The sequence below is a fragment of the Ambystoma mexicanum genome, chromosome 5p (genome assembly GCF_040938575.1).
Source record: "Ambystoma mexicanum isolate Mex_15411 chromosome 5p, UKY_AmexF1_1, whole genome shotgun sequence".
Classification (NCBI taxonomy): domain Eukaryota; kingdom Metazoa; phylum Chordata; class Amphibia; order Caudata; family Ambystomatidae; genus Ambystoma; species Ambystoma mexicanum.
In genome coordinates this window covers 919,052,634-919,071,101 of record NC_090930.1, presented here as the reverse complement: position 1 = coordinate 919,071,101, position 18,468 = coordinate 919,052,634, and positions in this window count along the sequence as shown.

Sequence of the window (18,468 nt, the reverse complement as noted above, 5' to 3'; positions counted from 1 at the left end):
CAGACTTTGCGGGTCGTTTCTGGGTACTAAATTCTACGGCGATTCGTCCAAATCGTACCTCTTCAGATTCCCACGGTTGTCCTCTTTTCAGAAATGCATGGGGTTCCCTGTTTTCCTTGGTGGCTTGGACACCCGAGGCCCATATCTGCATGGTGTGCCGGTCGGCAGAGAGTCTGAAATTCCGGTCTAAAAAAAAAGACTTGGGGTTACTTGTGTTTTAGGCTTTCCCCTTGGCGCCCAGGTAGGTGCACCCACACATGTGAGGTACCGTTTTCATCGGGACACCTGTGGGAACGCTGGACGGTAGGCCATGTGTTATTGGAGGCGTGTTTCGAAGGATGGGCTGAGCAAAATGTGCGGAGAATGTGTTTTTTTTCCCACATTTCTGATTTTGCGGGGGTGTCTGGGTAATGAATTCTGGGGCAATTTGCCCAATTCATACCTCTGCGGAATCCTACGGGTGTCCTCTTTTTGGAAATGCATGGGTCTCCTGTTTTCCTTGGTGGCTTGGACACCCGAGGCACATATCTGTATCGTGGCCGGTCGGCAGAGAGTTTAAAATTCCGGTCTGAAAACAGACTTGGGCTTACTTGTGTTTTAGGCTTTCCCCTTGGCGCCCATATAGGTGCACCCACACATGTGAGGTACCGTTCTCATCAGGACACCTGTGGGAACTCGGGACAGTAGGCCATGTGTTGTTGGGGGCGTGTTTCGCTGCGTGAGCCCAGCAAAATATGCAGAAAATGCGTTTTTCTTCCCCACATTTCAGACTTTGCATGGGTGTCTGGGTATTAAATTCTGGGGCGATTTGCCCAAATCGTACGTCTGCGGATTCCCATGGGTGTCCTCTTTTCGGAAATGCATGGGGTTCCCTGTTTTCCTTGGTGGCTTGGACACCCGAGGCCCATATCTGTATGGTGAGCCGGTCGGCAGAGAGTCTGAAATTCCGGTCTGAAAACAGACTTGGGGTTACTTGTGTTTTAGGCTTTCCCCTTGGTGCCCAGTTAGGTGCACCCACACATGTGAGGTACCATTTTCATCAGGACACCTGTGGGAACGTGGGACAGTAGGTCATGTGTTGTAGGGGGCGTGTTTCGATGGGTGATCTGAGAGAAATGTGCGGAAAATGCATTTTTTTCACCACATTTCGGACTTTGCGGGGGTATCTGGGTACTAAATTCTGGGGCCATTTGCTCAAATCGTACCTCTGCGGATTCCCACAGGTGTCCTCTTTTCGGAAATGCATGGGGTTCCCTGTTTTCCTTGGTGGCTTGGACACCCGAGGCCCATATCTTTATGGTGTGCCGGTCGACATAGAGTCTGAAATTCCGGTCTGAAAACAGACTTGGGGTTACTTGTGTTTTAGGCTTTCGCCTTGGTGCCCAGGTAGGTGCACCCACACATGTGAGGTTCCGTTTTCATCAGGACACCCGTTGGAACACGGGGCGGTAGGCCATGTGTCATTGGGGGCGTGTTTCGAAGGATGGGCCGAGCAAAATGTGCGGAGAATGTGTTTTTTTTCCCCACATTTCGGACTTTGCGGGGGTGTCTGAGTAATAAATTCTGGGAAGATTTGCCCAAATCGTACCTCTGGGGATTCCCACGGGTGTCCTCTCTTCGGAAATGCATGGGGTTCCCTGTTTTCCTTGGTGGCTTGGACACCCGAGGCCCACATCTGTATGGTGTGCCGGTCGGCAGAGAGTCTGAAATTCAGGTCTGAAAACAGACTTGGGGTTACTTGCGGGGGTGTGTGGGTAATAAATTCTGGGGCGGTTTGCCCAAATCGTACCTCTGCAGATTCCCACGGGTGTCCTCTTTTCGGAAATGCATGGGTCTCCTGTTTTCCTTGGTGGCCTGAACACCCCAGGCCCATATCTGTATGGTGGCCGGTCGGCAGAGTGTTTGAAATTCCGGTCTGAAAACAGACTTGGGCTTACTTGTGTTTTAGGCTTTCTCCTTGGCGCCTAGGTAGGTGCACCCACACATGTGAGGTACGGTTTTCATTGGGACACCTGTGGGAATGTGGGACGGTAGGCCATGTGTTGTTGGGGTGTGTTTCAATGGGTGGGCCGAGCGAAATATGCGGAAAAAGCATTTTTTTCCCCACATTTCGGACTTTGCGCGGGTGTCTGGGTACTACATTTGGCCGATTTGCCCAAATCGTACCTCTGCGGATTCCCACCGTTGTCCTCTTTTCAGAAATGTGTGGGGTTACCTGTTTTCCCTGGTGGCTTGGACACTCGAGGCCCATATCTGTATGGTGTGCCGGTCGGCAGAGAGTCTGAAATTCCGTTCTGAAAACAGACTTGGGGTTACTTGTGTTTTTGGCTTTCCCTTTGGCGCCCAGGTAGGTGCACCCACCCATGTGAGGTACCGTTTCCATCTGGACACCTGTGGGAACGCGGGACGGTAGGTCATGTGTTGTTGGGGGCGTGTTTCGCTGGGTGAGCCGAGCGAAATGTTTGGAAGATGCATTTTTTTTCCACACATTTCAGACTTTGCAGGGGTGTCTGGGTATTAAATTCTGGGGCGATTTGCCCAAATCGTACATCTGCGGATAACCATGGGTGTCCTCTTTTCGGAAATGCATGGGGTTCCCTGTTTTCCTTGGTTGCTTGGACACCCGAGGCCCATATCTGTATGGTGTGCCGGTCGGCAGAGTGTCAGAAATTCTTTTCTGAAAACAGACTTGGGGTTACTTGTGTTTTAGGCTTTCCCCTTGGCACCCAGGTAGGTGCACCCACACATGTGAGGTACCGTTTTCATCGGGACACCTGTGGGAACGTGGGACGGTAGGCCATGTGTTGTTGGGGGCGTGTTTCGAAGGGTGAGCCGAGCAAAATGTGCGGAAAATGAGTTTTTTCCCCACATTTCGGACTTTGCGGGGGTGTCTGGGTACTAAATTAGGGGCAATTTGCCCAAATCGTACCTCTGCGAATTCCCACGAGTGTCCTCTTTTTGGAAATGCATGGGGTTCCCTGTTTTCCTTGGTGGCTTGGACACCCGAGGCCCATATCTTTATGGTGTGCCGGTCGGCAGAGAGTCTGAAATTCCGGTCTGAAAACAGTCCTGGGGTTACTTGTGTTTAGACTTTACCCGTGGCGCCCATTGAGGTGCACCCACACATGTGAGGTACCATTTTTATCGGGACACCTGTGGGAACATGTGACGGTAGGCCATGTGTTGTTGGGGCGTGCTTCGATGGCTGAGCCAAGCGAAATGTGCGGAAAATGCATTTTTTCCCCACATTTCAGACTTTGAGGGGGTGTCTGTGTAATAAATTCTAGGGCGATTTGCACAAATCGTACCTCTGCGGATTCCCACAGGTGTCCTCTTTTCGGAAATGCATGGGGTTCCCTGTTTTCCTTGGTGGCTTGGACACCCGAGGCCCATATCTGTATGGTGTGCCGGTCGGCAGAGTGTCTGAAATTCTTTTCTGAAAACAGACTTGCGGTTACTTGTGTTTTAGGCTTTCCCCTTGGCACCCAGGTAGGTGCACCCACACATGTGAGGTACCGTTTTCATCGGGACACCTGTGGGAACGTGGGACGGTAGGCCATGTGTTGTTGGGGGCGTGTTTCGAAGGGTGAGCCGAGCGAAATGTGCGGAAAATTAGTTTTTTCCCCACATTTTGGACTTTGCGGGGGTGTCTGGGTACTAAATTATGGGGCAATTTGCCCAAATCGTACCTCTGCGGATTCCCACCGTGTCCTCTTTTCGGAAAAGCATGGGGTTCCCTGTTCTCCTTGGTGGCTTGGACACCCGAGGCCCATATCTGTATGGTGTGCCGGTCGGCAGAGAGTCTGAAATTCCGGTCTGAAAAGAGACCTGGGGTTACTTGTGTTTTAGGCTTTCCACGTGGCGCCCAGTGAGGTGCACCCACACATGTGAGGTACCATTTTCATCAGGACACCTGTGGGAACGTGGGACGGTAGGCCATGTGTTGTTGGGTGAGCCAAGCGAAATGTTCGGAAAATGCATTTTCTTCCCACATTTCGGACTTTGCGGGGGTGTCTGGGTACTAAATTCTGGGGCGATTTGCCCAAATTGTACCTCTGCGGATTCCCACGATTATCCTCTTTTCGGAAATGCATGGGGTTCCCTGTTTTCCTTGGTGGCTTGGACACCCGAGGCCCATATCTGTATGGTGTGCCGGTCAGCAGAGAGTCTGAAATTCTTTTCTGAAAACAGACTTGGGGTTACTTGTGTTTTAGGCTTTCCCCTTGGCACCCAGGTAGGTGCACCCACACATGTGAGGTACCGGTTTCATCAGGACACCTGTGGGAACGTGGGACGGTAGGCCATGTTTTGTTGGGGGTGTGTTTCGATGGGTGAGCCGAGGGAAATGTGTCGGAAAATAGTTTTTTCCCCACATTTCAGACTTTGCGGGTGGTTTCTGGGTACTAAATTCTTGGGCGATTTGTCCAAATCGTACCTCTGCAGATTCCCAAGGTTGTCCTCTTTTCAGAAATGCATGGGGTTCACTGTTTTCCTTGGTGGCTTGGACACCCGAGGCCCATATCTGTATTGTGTGCCGGTCGGCAGAGAGTCTGAAATTCCGGTCTGAAAACAGACTTGGGGTTACTTGTGTTTTAGGCTTTCCCCTTGGTGCCCAGGTAGGTGCACCCACACATGTGAGGTACCGTTTTCATCGGGACACCTGTGGGAACGTGGGACGGTAGGCCAGGTGTTGTTGGGGGCGTGTTTCGATGGGTAAACTGAGCAAAATGTTCGAAAGATGCGTTTTTTTGCCCCACATTTCAGACTTTGCAGGGGTGTCTGGGTAATAAATTCTGGGGCGGTTTGCCCAAATCGTACCTCTGCAGATTCCCACGGGTGCCCTCTTTTCGGAAATGCATGAGTCTCCTGTTTTCCTTGGTGGCCTGAACACCCCAGGCCCATATCTGTATGGTGGCCGGTCGGCAGAGTGTTTGAAATTCCGGTCTGAAAACAGACTTGGGCTTACTTGTGTTTTAGGCTTTCCCCGTGGCGCCCAGTGAGGTGCACCCACACATGTGAGGTACCATTTTCTTCGGGACACCTGTAGGAACGTGGGACGGTAGGCCATGTGTTGTTGGGGCGTGTTTCAATGGGTGAGCCGAGCGAAATGTGCGGAAAATGCATTTTTTCTCACATTTTGGACTTTGCAGGGGTGTCTGGGTACTAAATTCTGGGGCGATTTGCCCAAATCGTACCTCTGCGGATTCCCACAGGTGTCCTCTTTTCAGAAATGCATGGGGTTCCCTGTTTTCCTTGGTGGCTTGGACACCCGAGGCCCATATCTGTATGGTGTGCCGGTCGGCAAAGAGTCTGAATTTCCGCTCTGAAAACAGACTTGGGGTTACTTGTGTTTTAGGCTTTCTCCTTGGCGCCTAGGTAGGTGCACCCACACATGTGAGGTACGGTTTTCATTGGGACACCTGTGGGAATGTGGGACGGTAGGCCATGTGTTGTTGGGGGTGTGTTTCAATGGGTGGGCCGAGCGAAATGTGCGGAAAAAGCATTTTTTTCCCCACATTTCGGACTTTGCGGGGGTGTCTGGGTACTACATTTGGGCGATTTGCCCAAATCGTACCTCTGTGGATTCCCACCGTTGTCCTCTTTTCAGAAATGTGTGGGGTTCCCTGTTTTCCCTGGTGGCTTGGACACTCGAGGCCCATATCTGTATGGTGTGCCGGTCGGCAGAGAGTCTGAAATTCCGGTCTGAAAACAGACTTGGGGTTACTTGTGTTTTTGGCTTTCCCTTTGGCGCCCAGGTAGGTGCACCCACCCATGTGAGGTACCGTTTCCATCTGGACACCTGTGGGAACGTGGGACGGTAGGTCATGTGTTGTTGGGGGCGTGTTTCGCTGGGTGAGCCGAGCGAAATGTTCGGAAGATGCGTTTTTTTTCCCCACATTTCAGACTTTGCAGGGGTGTCTGGGTATTAAATTCTGGGCCGATTTGCCCAAATCGTACGTCTGCGGATTCCCATGGGTGTCCTCTTTTCGGAAATGCATTGGGTTCCCTGTTTTCCTTGGTGGCTTGGACACCCGAGGCCCATATCTTTATGGTGTGCCGGTCGGCAGAGAGTCTGAAATTCCGGTCTGAAAACAGTCCTGGGGTTACTTTTGTTTAGACTTTACCCGTGGCGCCCAGTGAGGTGCACCCACACATGTGAGGTACCATTTTTATCGGGACACCTGTGGGAACATGTGACGGTAGGCCATGTGTTGTTGGGGCGTGCTTCGATGGCTGAGCCGAGCGAAATGTGCGGAAAATGCATTTTTTCCCCACATTTCAGACTTTGAGGGGGTGTCTGTGTAATAAATTCTAGGGCGATTTGCACAAATCGTACCTCTGCGGATTCCCACAGGTGTCCTCTTTTCGGAAATGCATGGGGTTCCCTGTTTTCCTTGGTGGCTTGGACACCCGAGGCCCATATCTGTATGGTGTGCCGGTCGGCAGAGTGTCTGAAATTCTTTTCTGAAAACAGACTTGCGGTTACTTGTGTTTTAGGCTTTCCCCTTGGCACCCAGGTAGGTGCACCCACACATGTGAGGTACCGTTTTCATCGGGACACCTGTGGGAACGTGGGACGGTAGGCCATGTGTTGTTGGGGGCGTGTTTCGAAGGGTGAGCCGAGCGAAATGTGCGGAAAATGAGTTTTTTACCCACATTTTGGACTTTGCGGGGGTGTCTGGGTACTAAATTATGAGGCAATTTGCCCAAATCGTACCTCTGCGGATTCCCACGGTGTCCTCTTTTCGGAAAAGCATGGGGTTCCCTGTTCTCCTTGGTGGCTTGGACACCCGAGGCCCATATCTGTATGGTGTGCCGGTCGGCAGAGAGTCTGAAATTCCGGTCTGAAAAGCGACCTGGGGTTACTTGTGTTTTAGGCTTTCCACGTGGCGCCCAGTGAGGTGCACCCACACATGTGAGGTACCATTTTCATCAGGACACCTGTGGGAACGTGGGACGGTAGGCCATGTGTTGTTGGGTGAGCCAAGCGAAATGTGCGGAAAATGCATTTTTTTCCCACATTTCGGACTTTGCGGGGGTGTCTGGGTACTAAATTCTGGGGCGATTTGCCCAAATTGTACCTCTGCGGATTCCCACGGTTATCCTCTTTTCGGAAATGCATGGGGTTCCCTGTTTTCCTTGGTGGCTTGGACACCCGAGGCCCATATCTGTATGGTGTGCCGGTCAGCAGAGAGTCTGAAATTCTTTTCTGAAAACAGACTTGGGGTTACTTGTGTTTTAGGCTTTCCCCTTGGCACCCAGGTAGGTGCACCCACACATGTGAGGTACCGGTTTCATCAGGACACCTGTGGGATCGTGGGACGGTAGGCCATGTTTTGTTGGGGGTGTGTTTCGATGGGTGAGCCGAGGGAAATGTGTCGGAAAATAGTTTTTTCCCCACATTTCAGACTTTGCGGGTGGTTTCTGGGTACTAAATTCTTGGGCGATTTGTCCAAATCGTACCTCTGCAGATTCCCACGGTTGTCCTCTTTTCAGAAATGCATGGGGTTCACTGTTTTCCTTGGTGGCTTGGACACCCGAGGCCCATATCTGTATTGTGTGCCGGTCGGCAGAGAGTCTGAAATTCCGGTCTGAAAACAGACTTGGGGTTACTTGTGTTTTAGGCTTTCCCCTTGGTGCCCAGGTAGGTGCACCCACACATGTGAGGTACCGTTTTCATCGGGACACCTGTGGGAACGTGGGACGGTAGGCCAGGTGTTGTTGGGGGCGTGTTTCGATGGGTAAGCCGAGCAAAATGTTCGAAAGATGCGTTTTTTTGCCCCACATTTCAGACTTTGCAGGGGTGTCTGGGTAATAAATTCTGGGGCGGTTTGCCCAAATCGTACCTCTGCAGATTCCCACGGGTGTCCTCTTTTCGGAAATGCATGGGTCTCCTGTTTTCCTTGGTGGCCTGAACACCCCAGGCCCATATCTGTATGGTGGCCGGTCGGCAGAGTGTTTGAAATTCCGGTCTGAAAACAGAATTGGGCTTACTTGTGTTTTAGGCTTTCCCCGTGGCGCCCAGTGAGGTGCACCCACACATGTGAGGTACCATTTTCATCGGGACACCTGTAGGAACGTGGGACGGTAGGCCATGTGTTGTTGGGGCGTGTTTCGATGGGTGAGCCGAGCGAAATGTGCGGAAAATGCATTTTTTCTCACATTTTGGACTTTGCAGGGGTGTCTGCGTACTAAATTCTGGGGCGATTTGCCCAAATCGTACCTCTGCGGATTCCCACAGGTGTCCTCTTTTCAGAAATGCATGGGGTTCCCTGTTTTCCTTGGTGGCTTGGACACCCGAGGCCCATATCTGTATGGTGTGCCGGTCGGCAGAGAGTCTGAATTTCCGCTCTGAAAACAGACTTGGGGTTACTTGTGTTTTAGGCTTTCTCCTTGGCGCCTAGGTAGGTGCACCCACACATGTGAGGTACGGTTTTCATTGGGACACCTGTGGGAATGTGGGACGGTAGGCCATGTGTTGTTGGGGGTGTGTTTCAATGGGTGGGCCGAGCGAAATGTGCGGAAAAAGCATTTTTTTCCCCACATTTCGGACTTTGCGGGGGTGTCTGGGTACTACATTTGGGCGATTTGCCCAAATCGTACCTCTGTGGATTCCCACCGTTGTCCTCTTTTCAGAAATGTGTGGGGTTCCCTGTTTTCCCTGGTGGCTTGGACACTCGAGGCCCATATCTGTATGGTGTGCCGGTCGGCAGAGAGTCTGAAATTCCGGTCTGAAAACAGACTTGGGGTTACTTGTGTTTTTGGCTTTCCCTTTGGCGCCCAGGTAGGTGCACCCACCCATGTGAGGTACCGTTTCCATCTGGACACCTGTGGGAACGTGGGACGGTAGGTCATGTGTTGTTGGGGGCGTGTTTCGCTGGGTGAGCCGAGCGAAATGTTCGGAAGATGCGGTTTTTTTCCCCACATTTCAGACTTTGCAGGGGTGTCTGGGTATTAAATTCTGGGCCGATTTACCCAAATCGTACGTCTGCGGATTCCCATGGGTGTCCTCTTTTCGGAAATGCATGGGGTTCCCTGTTTTCCTTGGTGGCTTGGACACCCGAGGCCCATATCTTTATGGTGTGCCGGTCGGCAGAGAGTCTGAAATTCCGGTCTGAAAACAGTCCTGGGGTTACTTGTGTTTAGACTTTACCCGTGGCGCCCATTGAGGTGCACCCACACATGTGAGGTACCATTTTTATCGCGACACCTGTGGGAACATGTGACGGTAGGCCATGTGTTCTTGGGGCGTGTTTCGAAGGGTGAGCCGAGCGAAATGTGCGGAAAATGCATTTTATCCCCACATTTCAGACTTTGCGGGGGTGTCTGTGTAATAAATTCTAGGGCGATTTGCACAAATCGTACCTCTGCGGATTCCCACAGGTGTCCTCTTTTCGGAAATGCATGGGGTTCCCTGTTTTCCTTGGTGGCTTGGACACCCGAGGCCCATATCTGTATGGTGTGCCGGTCGGCAGAGTGTCTGAAATTCTTTTCTGAAAACAGACTTGCGGTTACTTGTGTTTTAGGCTTTCCCCTTGGCACCCAGGTAGGTGCACCCACACATGTGAGGTACCGTTTTCATCGGGACACCTGTGGGAACGTGGGACGGTAGGCCATGTGTTGTTGGGGGCGTGTTTCGAAGGGTGAGCCGAGCGAAATGTGCGGAAAATGAGTTTTTTCCCCACATTTTGGACTTTGCGGGGGTGTCTGGGTACTAAATTATGGGGCAATTTGCCCAAATCGTACCTCTGCGGATTCCCACGGTGTCCTCTTTTCGGAAAAGCATGGGGTTCCCTGTTCTCCTTGGTGGCTTGGACACCCGAGGCCCATATCTGTATGGTGTGCCGGTCGGCAGAGAGTCTGAAATTCCGGTCTGAAAAGAGACCTGGGGTTACTTGTGTTTTAGGCTTTCCACGTGGCGCCCAGTGAGGTGCACCCACACATGTGAGGTACCATTTTCATCAGGACACCTGTGGTAACGTGCGACGGTAGGCCATGTGTTGTTGGGTGAGCCAAGCGAAATGTGCGGAAAATGCATTTTTTTCCCACATTTCGGACTTTGCGGGGGTGTCTGGGTACTAAATTCTGTGGCGATTTGCCCAAATTGTACCTCTGCGGATTCCCACGGTTATCCTCTTTTCGGAAATGCATGGGGTTCCCTGGTTTCCTTGGTGGCTTGGACACCCGAGGCCCATATCTGTATGGTGTGCCGATCAGCAGAGAGTCTGAAATTCTTTTCTGAAAACAGACTTGGGGTTACTTGTGTTTTAGGCTTTCCCCTTGGCACCCAGGTAGGTGCACCCACACATGTGAGGTACCGGTTTCATCAGGACACCTGTGGGAACGTGGGACGGTAGGCCATGTTTTGTTGGGGGTGTGTTTCGATGGGTGAGCCGAGGGAAATGTGTCAGAAAATAGTTTTTTCCCCACATTTCAGACTTTGCAGTGGTGTCTGGGTAATAAATTCTGGGGCGGTTTGCCCAAATCGTACCTCTGCAGATTCCCACGGGTGTCCTCTTTTCGGAAATGCATGGGTCTCCTGTTTTCCTTGGTGGCCTGGACACCCCAGGCCCATATCTGTATGGTGGCCGGTCGGCAGAGTGTTTGAAATTCCGCTCTGAAAACAGACTTGGGCTTACTTGTGTTTTAGGCTTTCCCCGTGGCGCCCAGTGGGGTGCACCCACACATGTGAGGTACCATTTTCATCGGGACACCTGTAGGAACGTGGGACGGTAGGCCATGTGTTGTTTGGGCGTGTTTCGATGGGTGAGCCGAGCGAAATGTGCGGAAAATGCATTTTTTCTCACATTTTGGACTTTGCAGGGGTGTCTGGGTACTAAATTCTGGGGCGATTTGCCCAAATCGTACCTCTGCGGATTCCCACAGGTGTCCTCTTTTCAGAAATGCATGGGGTTCCCTGTTTTCCTTGGTGGCTTGGACACCCGAGGCCCATATCTGTATGGTGTGCCGGTCGGCAGAGAGTCTGAATTTCCGCTCTGAAAACAGACTTGGGGTTACTTGTGTTTTAGGCTTTCTCCTTGGCGCCTAGGTAGGTGCACCCACACATGTGAGGTACGGTTTTCATTGGGACACCTGTGGGAATGTGGGACGGTAGGCCATGTGTTATTGGGGGTGTGTTTCGATGGGTGGGCCGAGCGAAATGTGCGGAAAAAGCATTTTTTTCCCCACATTTCGGACTTTGCGGGGGTGTCTGGGTACTACATTTGGGCGATTTGCCCAAATCGTACCTCTGCGGATTCCCACCGTTGTCCTCTTTTCAGAAATGTGTGGGGTTCCCTATTTTCCCTGGTGGCTTGGACACTCGAGGCCCATATCTGTATGGTGTGCCGGTCGGCAGAGAGTGTGAAATTCCGGTCTTAAAACAGACTTGGGGTTACTTGTGTTTTTGGCTTTCCCTTTAGCGCCCAGGTAGGTGCACCCACCCATGTGAGGTACCGTTTCCATCTGGACACCTGTGGGAACGCGGGACGGTAGGTCATGTGTTGTTGGGGGCGTGTTTCGCTGGGTGAGCCGAGCGAAATGTTCGGAAGATGCGTTTTTTTTCCCCACATTTCAGACTTTGCAGGGGTGTCTGGGTATTAAATTCTGGGGCGATTTGCCCAAATCGTACGTCTGCGGATTCCCATGGGTGTCCTCTTTTCGGAAATGCATGGGGTTCCCTGTTTTCCTTGGTGGCTTGGACACCCGAGGCCCATATCTGTATGGTGTGCCGGTCGGCAGAGTGTCAGAAATTCTTTTCTGAAAACAGACTTGGGGTTACTTGTGTTTTAGGCTTTCCCCTTGGCACCCAGGTAGGTGCACCCACACATGTGAGGTACCGTTTTCATCGGGACACCTGTGGGAACATGGGACAGTAGGCCATGTGTTGTTGGGGGCGTGTTTCGAAGGGTGAGCCGAGCGAAATGTGCAGAAAATGAGTTTTTTCCCCACATTTCGGACTTTGCGGGGGTGTCTGGGTACTAAATTATGGGGCAATTTGCCCAAATCGTACCTCTGCGGATTCCCACGAGTGTCCTCTTTTTGGAAATGCATGGAGTTCCCTGTTTTCCTTGGTGGCTTGGACACCCGAGGCCCATATCTTTATGGTGTGCCGGTCGGCAGAGAGTCTGAAATTCCGGTCTGAAAACAGTCCTGGGGTTAATTGTGTTTAGACTTTACCCGTGGCGCCCATTGAGGTGCACCCACACATGTGAGGTACCATTTTTATCGGGACACCTGTGGGAACATGTGACGGTAGGCCATGTGTTGTTGGGGCGTGTTTCGATGGGTGAGCCGAGCGAAATGTGCGGAAAATGCATTTTTTCCCCACATTTCAGACTTTGCGGGGGTGTCTGTGTAATAAATTCTAGGGCGATTTGCACAAATCGTACCTCTGCGGATTCCCACAGGTGTCCTCTTTTCGGAAATGCATGGGGATCCCTGTTCTCCTTGGTGGCTTGGACACCCGAGGCCCATATCTGTATGGTGTGCCGGTCGGCAGAGAGTCTGAAATTCCGGTCTGAAAAGAGACCTGGGGTTACTTGTGTTTTAGGCTTTCCACGTGGCGCCCAGTGAGGTGCACCCACACATGTGAGGTACCATTTTCATCAGGACACCTGTGGGAACGTGGGACGGTAGGCCATGTGTTGTTGGGTGAGCCAAGCGAAATGTGCGGAAAATGCATTTTTTTCCCACATTTCGGACTTTGCGGGGGTGCCTGGGTACTAAATTCTGGGGCGATTTGCCCAAATTGTACCTCTGCGGATTCCCACGGTTATCCTCTTTTCGGAAATGCATGGGGTTCCCTGTTTTCCTTGGTGGCTTGGACACCCGAGGCCCATATCTGTATGGTGTGCCGGTCAGCAGAGAGTCTGAAATTCTTTTCTGAAAAGAGACTTGGGGTTACTTGTGTTTTAGGCTTTCCCCTTGGCACCCAGGTAGGTGCACCCACACATGTGAGGTACCGGTTTCATCAGGACACCTGTGGGAACGTGGGACGGTAGGCCATGTGTTGTTGGGGTTGTGTTTCGATGGGTGAGCCGAGGGAAATGTGTCGGAAAATAGTTTTTTCCCCACATTTCAGACTTTGCGAGGTGGTTTCTGGGTACTAAATTCTTGGGCGATTTGTCCAAATCGTACCTCTGCAGATTCCCACGGTTGTCCTCTTTTCAGAAATGCATGGGGTTCACTGTTTTCCTTGGTGGCTTGGACACCCGAGGCCCATATCTGTATGGTGTGCCGGTCGGCAGAGAGTCTGAAATTCCGGTCTGAAAACAGACTTGGGGTTACTTGTGTTTTAGGCTTTCCCCTTGGTGCCCAGGTAGGTGCACCCACACATGTGAGGTACCGTTTTCATCGGGACACCTGTGGGAACGTGAGACGGTAGGCCAGGTGTTGTTGGGGGCGTGTTTCGATGGGTGAGCCGAGCGAAACGTGCGGAAAATGCATTTTTTTCCCACATTTCGGACTTTGCAGGGGTGTCTGGGTACTAAATTCTGGGGCGATTTGCCCAAATCGTACCTCTGCGGATTCCCACAGGTGTCCTCTTTTCAGAAATGCATGGGTTCCCTGTTTTCCTTGGTGGCTTGGACACTCGAGGCCTATATCTGTATGGTGTGCCGGTCGGCAGAGAGTCTGAAATTCCGGTCTGAAAACAGACTTGGGGTTACTTGTGTTTTTGGCTTTCCCTTTGGCGCCCAGGTAGGTGCACCCACACATGTGAGGTACCATTTTCATCAGGACACCTGTGGGAATGTAGGACAGTAGGCCATGTGTTGTTGGGGGCGTGTTTCGATGGGTGAGCCGAGCAAAATGTGCGGAAAATGCATTTTTTCCCCACATTTCAGACTATGCAGGGGTGTCTGGGTACTAAATTCTGGGGCGATTTGCTCAGATCGTACCTCTGCGGATTCCCACAGGTGTCCTCTTTTCGGAAATGCATGGGGTTCCCTGTTTTCCTTGGTGGCTTGGATACCCGAGGCCCATATCTTTATGGTGTGCCGGTCGACAGAGAATCTGAAATTCCGTTCTGAAAACAGACTTGGGGTTACTTGTGTTTTAGGCTTTCGCCTTGGCGCCCATGTAGGTGCACCCACACATGTGAGGTACCGTTTTCATCGGGACACCCGTTGGAACAAGGGGCGGTAGGCCATGTGTCATTGGGGGCGTGTTTCGAAGGATGGGCCGAACAAAATGTGCGGAGAATGTGTTTTTTTTCCCGACATTTCGGACTTTGCGGGGGTGTCTGGGTAATAAATTCTGGGAAGATTTGCCCAAATCGTACCTCTGCGGATTCCCACGGGTGTCCTCTTTTCGGAAATGCATGGGGTTCCCTGTTTTCCTTGGTGGCTTGGACACCCGAGGCCCACATCTGTATGGTGTGCCGGTCGGCAGAGAGTCTGAAATTCCGGTCTGAAAACAGACTTGGGGTTACTTGCGGGGGTGTCTGGGTAATAAATTCTGGGAAGATTTGCCCAAATCGTACCTCTGCGGATTCCCACGGGTGTCCACTATTCGGAAATGCATGGGGTTCCCTGTTTTCCTTGGTGGCTTGGACACCCGAGGCCCATATCTGTATGGTGGCCGGTCGGCAGAGAGTTTGAAATTCCGGTCTGAAAACAGACTTGGGCTTACTTGTGTTTTAGGCTTTCCCCTTGGCGCCAATGTAGGTGCACCCACACATGTGAGGTACCGTTCTCATCGGGATACCTGTGGAACTCGGGACGGTAGGCCATGTGTTGTTGGGGGCGTGTTTCGCTGGGTGAGCCCAGCAAAATGTGCAGAAAATGCGTTTTTTCCCCTCATTTTGGACTTTGCGGGGGTGTCTGGATACTAAATTCTGGGGCGATTTGCCCAAATCGTACCTCTGCGGATTCCCACGGGTGTCCTCCTTTCAGAAATGCATGGGGTTCCCTGTTTTCCTTGTTGGCTTGGACACCCGAGGCCCATATCTGTATGGTGTGCCAGTCGGCAGAGTGTCTGAAATTCCGGTCTGAAAACAGACCTGGGGTTACTTGTGTTTTAGACTTTCCCCGTGGCGCCCAGTGAGGTGCACCCACACATGTGAGGTCCCATTTTCATTGAGACACCGGCAGGAACGTGGGACGGTAGGCCATGTGTTGTTGGGGCGTGTTTCGATGGGTGAGCCGAGCGAAACGTGCAGAAAATGCATTTTTTTCCCACATTTCGGACTTTGCAGGGGTGTCTGGGTACTAAATTCTGGGGCGATTTGCCCAAATCGTACCTCTGCGGATTCTCACAGGTGTCCTCTTTTCAGAAATGCATGCGGTTCCCTGTTTTCCTTGGTGGCTTGGACACCCGAGGCCCATATCTGTATGGTGAGCCGGTCGCCAGAGAGTCTGAAATTCCGGTCTTAAAACAGACTTGGGGTTACTTGTGTTTAAGGCTTTCCCCTTGGCGCTCAGTTAGGTGCACCCACACATGTGAGGTACCATTTTCATCAGGACACCTGTGGGAATGTGGGACGGTAGGCCATGTGTTGTTGGGGGCGTGTTTCGATGGGTGAGCCGAGCGAAATGTGCGGAAAATGCAATTTTTCCCCACATTTCAGACTATGCAGGGGTGTCTGGGTACTAAATTCTGGTGCGATTTGCTCAGATCGTACCTCTGCGGATTCCCACAGGTGTCCTCTTTTCGGAAATGCATGGGGTTCCCTGTTTTCCTTGGTGGCTTGGATACCCGAGGCCCATATCTTTATGGTGTGCCGGTCGACAGAGAGTCTGAAATTCCGTTCTGAAAACAGACTTGGGGTTACTTGTGTTTTAGGCTTTCGCCTTGGCGCCCATGTAGGTGCACCCACAAATGTGAGGTACCGTTTTCATCGGGACACCCGTTGGAACACGGGGCGGTAGGCCATGTGTCATTGGGGGCGTGTTTCGAAGGATGGGCCGAACAAAATGTGCGGAGAATGTGTTTTTTTCCCCCACATTTCGGAATTTGCGGGGGTGTCTGGGTAATAAATTCTGGGAAGTTTTGCCCAAATCGTACCTCTGCGGATTCCCACGGGTGTCCTCTTTTCAGAAATGCATGGGGTTCCCTGTTTTCCTTGGTGGCTTGGACACCCGAGGCCCACATCTGTATGGTGTGCCGGTCGGCAGAGAGTCTGAAATTCCGGTCTGAAAACAGACTTGGGGTTACTTGCGGGGGTGTCTGGGTAATAAATTCTGGGAAGATTTGCCCAAATCGTACCTCTGCGGATTCCCACGGGTGTCCACTTTTCGGAAATGCATGGGGTTCCCTGTTTTCCTTGGTGGCTTGGACACCCGAGGCCCATATCTGTATGGTGGCCGGTCGGCAGAGAGTTTGAAATTCCGGTCTGAAAACAGACTTGGGCTTACTTGTGTTTTAGGCTTTCCCCTTGGCGCCAATGTAGGTGCACCCACACATGTGAGGTACCGTTCTCATCGGGATACCTGTGTAACTCGGGACGGTAGGCCATTTGTTGTTGGGGGCGTGTTTCGCTGGGTGAGCCCAGCAAAATGTGCAGAAAATGCGTTTTTTCCCCACATTTTGGACTTTGCGGGGGTGTCTGGATACTGAATTCTGGGGCGATTTGCCCAAATCGTACGTCTGCGGATTCCCACGGGTGTCCTCCTTTCAGAAATGCATGGGGTTCCCTGTTTTCCTTGGTGGCTTGGACACCCGAGGCCCATATCTGTATGGTGTGCCAGTCGGCAGAGAGTCTGAAATTCCGGTCTGAAAACAGACCTGGGGTTACTTGTGTTTTAGACTTTCCCCGTGGCGCCCAGTGAGGTGCACCCACACATGTGAGGTACCATTTTCATCGGGACACCTGTAGGAACGTGGGACGGTTGGCCATGTGTTGTTGGGGCGTGTTTCGATGGGTGAGCCGAGCGAAATGTGTGGAAAATGCATTTTTTTCCCACATTTTGGACTTTGCAGGGGTGTCTGGGTACTAAATTCTGGGGCGATTTGCCCAAATCGTACCTCTGCGGATTCCCACAGGTGTCCTCTTTTCAGAAATGCATGGGGTTCCCTGTTTTCCTTGGTGGCTTGGACACCCGAGGCCCATATCTGTATGGTGTGCCGGTCGGCAGAGAGTCTGAAATTCCGGTCTGAAAACAGACTTGGGGTTACTTGTGTTTTAGGCTTTCGCCTTGGCGCCCATGTAGGTGCACCCACACATGTGAGGTACCGTTTTCATCGGGACACCCGTTGGAACACGGGGCGGTAGGCCATGTGTCATTGGGGGCGTGTTTCGAAGGATGGGCCGAACAAAATGTGCGGAGAATGTGTTTTTTTTCCCGACATTTCGGACTTTGCGGGGGTGTCTGGGTAATAAATTCTGGGAAGATTTGCCCAAATCGTACCTCTGCGGATTCCCACGGGTGTCCTCTTTTCGGAAATGCATGGGGTTCCCTGTTTTCCTTGGTGGCTTGGACACCCGAGGCCCACATCTGTATGGTGTGCCGGTCGGCAGAGAGTCTGAAATTCCGGTCTGAAAACAGACTTGGGGTTACTTGCGGGGGTGTCTGGGTAATAAATTCTGGGAAGATTTGCCCAAATCGTACCTCTGCGGATTCCCACGGGTGTCCACTATTCGGAAATGCATGGGGTTCCCTGTTTTCCTTGGTGGCTTGGACACCCGAGGCCCATATCTGTATGGTGACCGGTCGGCAGAGAGTTTGAAATTCCGGTCTGAAAACAGACTTTGGCTTACTTGTGTTTTAGGCTTTCCCCTTGGCGCCAATGTAGGTGCACCCACACATGTGAGGTACCGTTCTCATCGGGATACCTGTGGAACTCGGGACGGTAGGCCATGTGTTGTTGGGGGCGTGTTTCGCTGGGTGAGCCCAGCAAAATGTGCAGAAAATGCGTTTTTTCCACACATTTTGGACTTTGTGGGGGTGTCTGGATACTAAATTCTGGGGCGATTTGCCCAAATCGTACCTCTGCAGATTCCCACGGGTGTCCTCCTTTCAGAAATGCATGGGGTTCCCTGTTTTCCTTGTTGGCTTGGACACCCGAGGCCCATATCTGTATGGTGTGCCAGTCGGCAGAGTGTCTGAAATTCCGGTCTGAAAACAGACCTGGGGTTACTTGTGTTTTAGACTTTCCCCGTGGCGCCCAGTGAGGTGCACCCACACATGTGAGGTCCCATTTTCATTGAGACACCGGTAGGAACGTGGGACGGTTGGCCATGTGTTGTTGGGGCGTGTTTCGATGTGTGAGCCGAGCGAAATGTGCGGAAAATGCATTTTTTTCCCACATTTTGGACTTTGCAGGGGTGTCTGGGTACTAAATTCTGGGGCGATTTGCCCAAATCGTACCTCTGCGGATTCCCACAGGTGTCCTCTTTTCAGAAATGCATGGGGTTCCCTGTTTTCCTTGGTGGCTTGGACACCCGAGGCCCATATCTGTATGGTGAGCCGGTCGCCAGAGAGTCTGAAATTCCGGTTTTAAAACAGACTTGGGGTTACTTGTGTT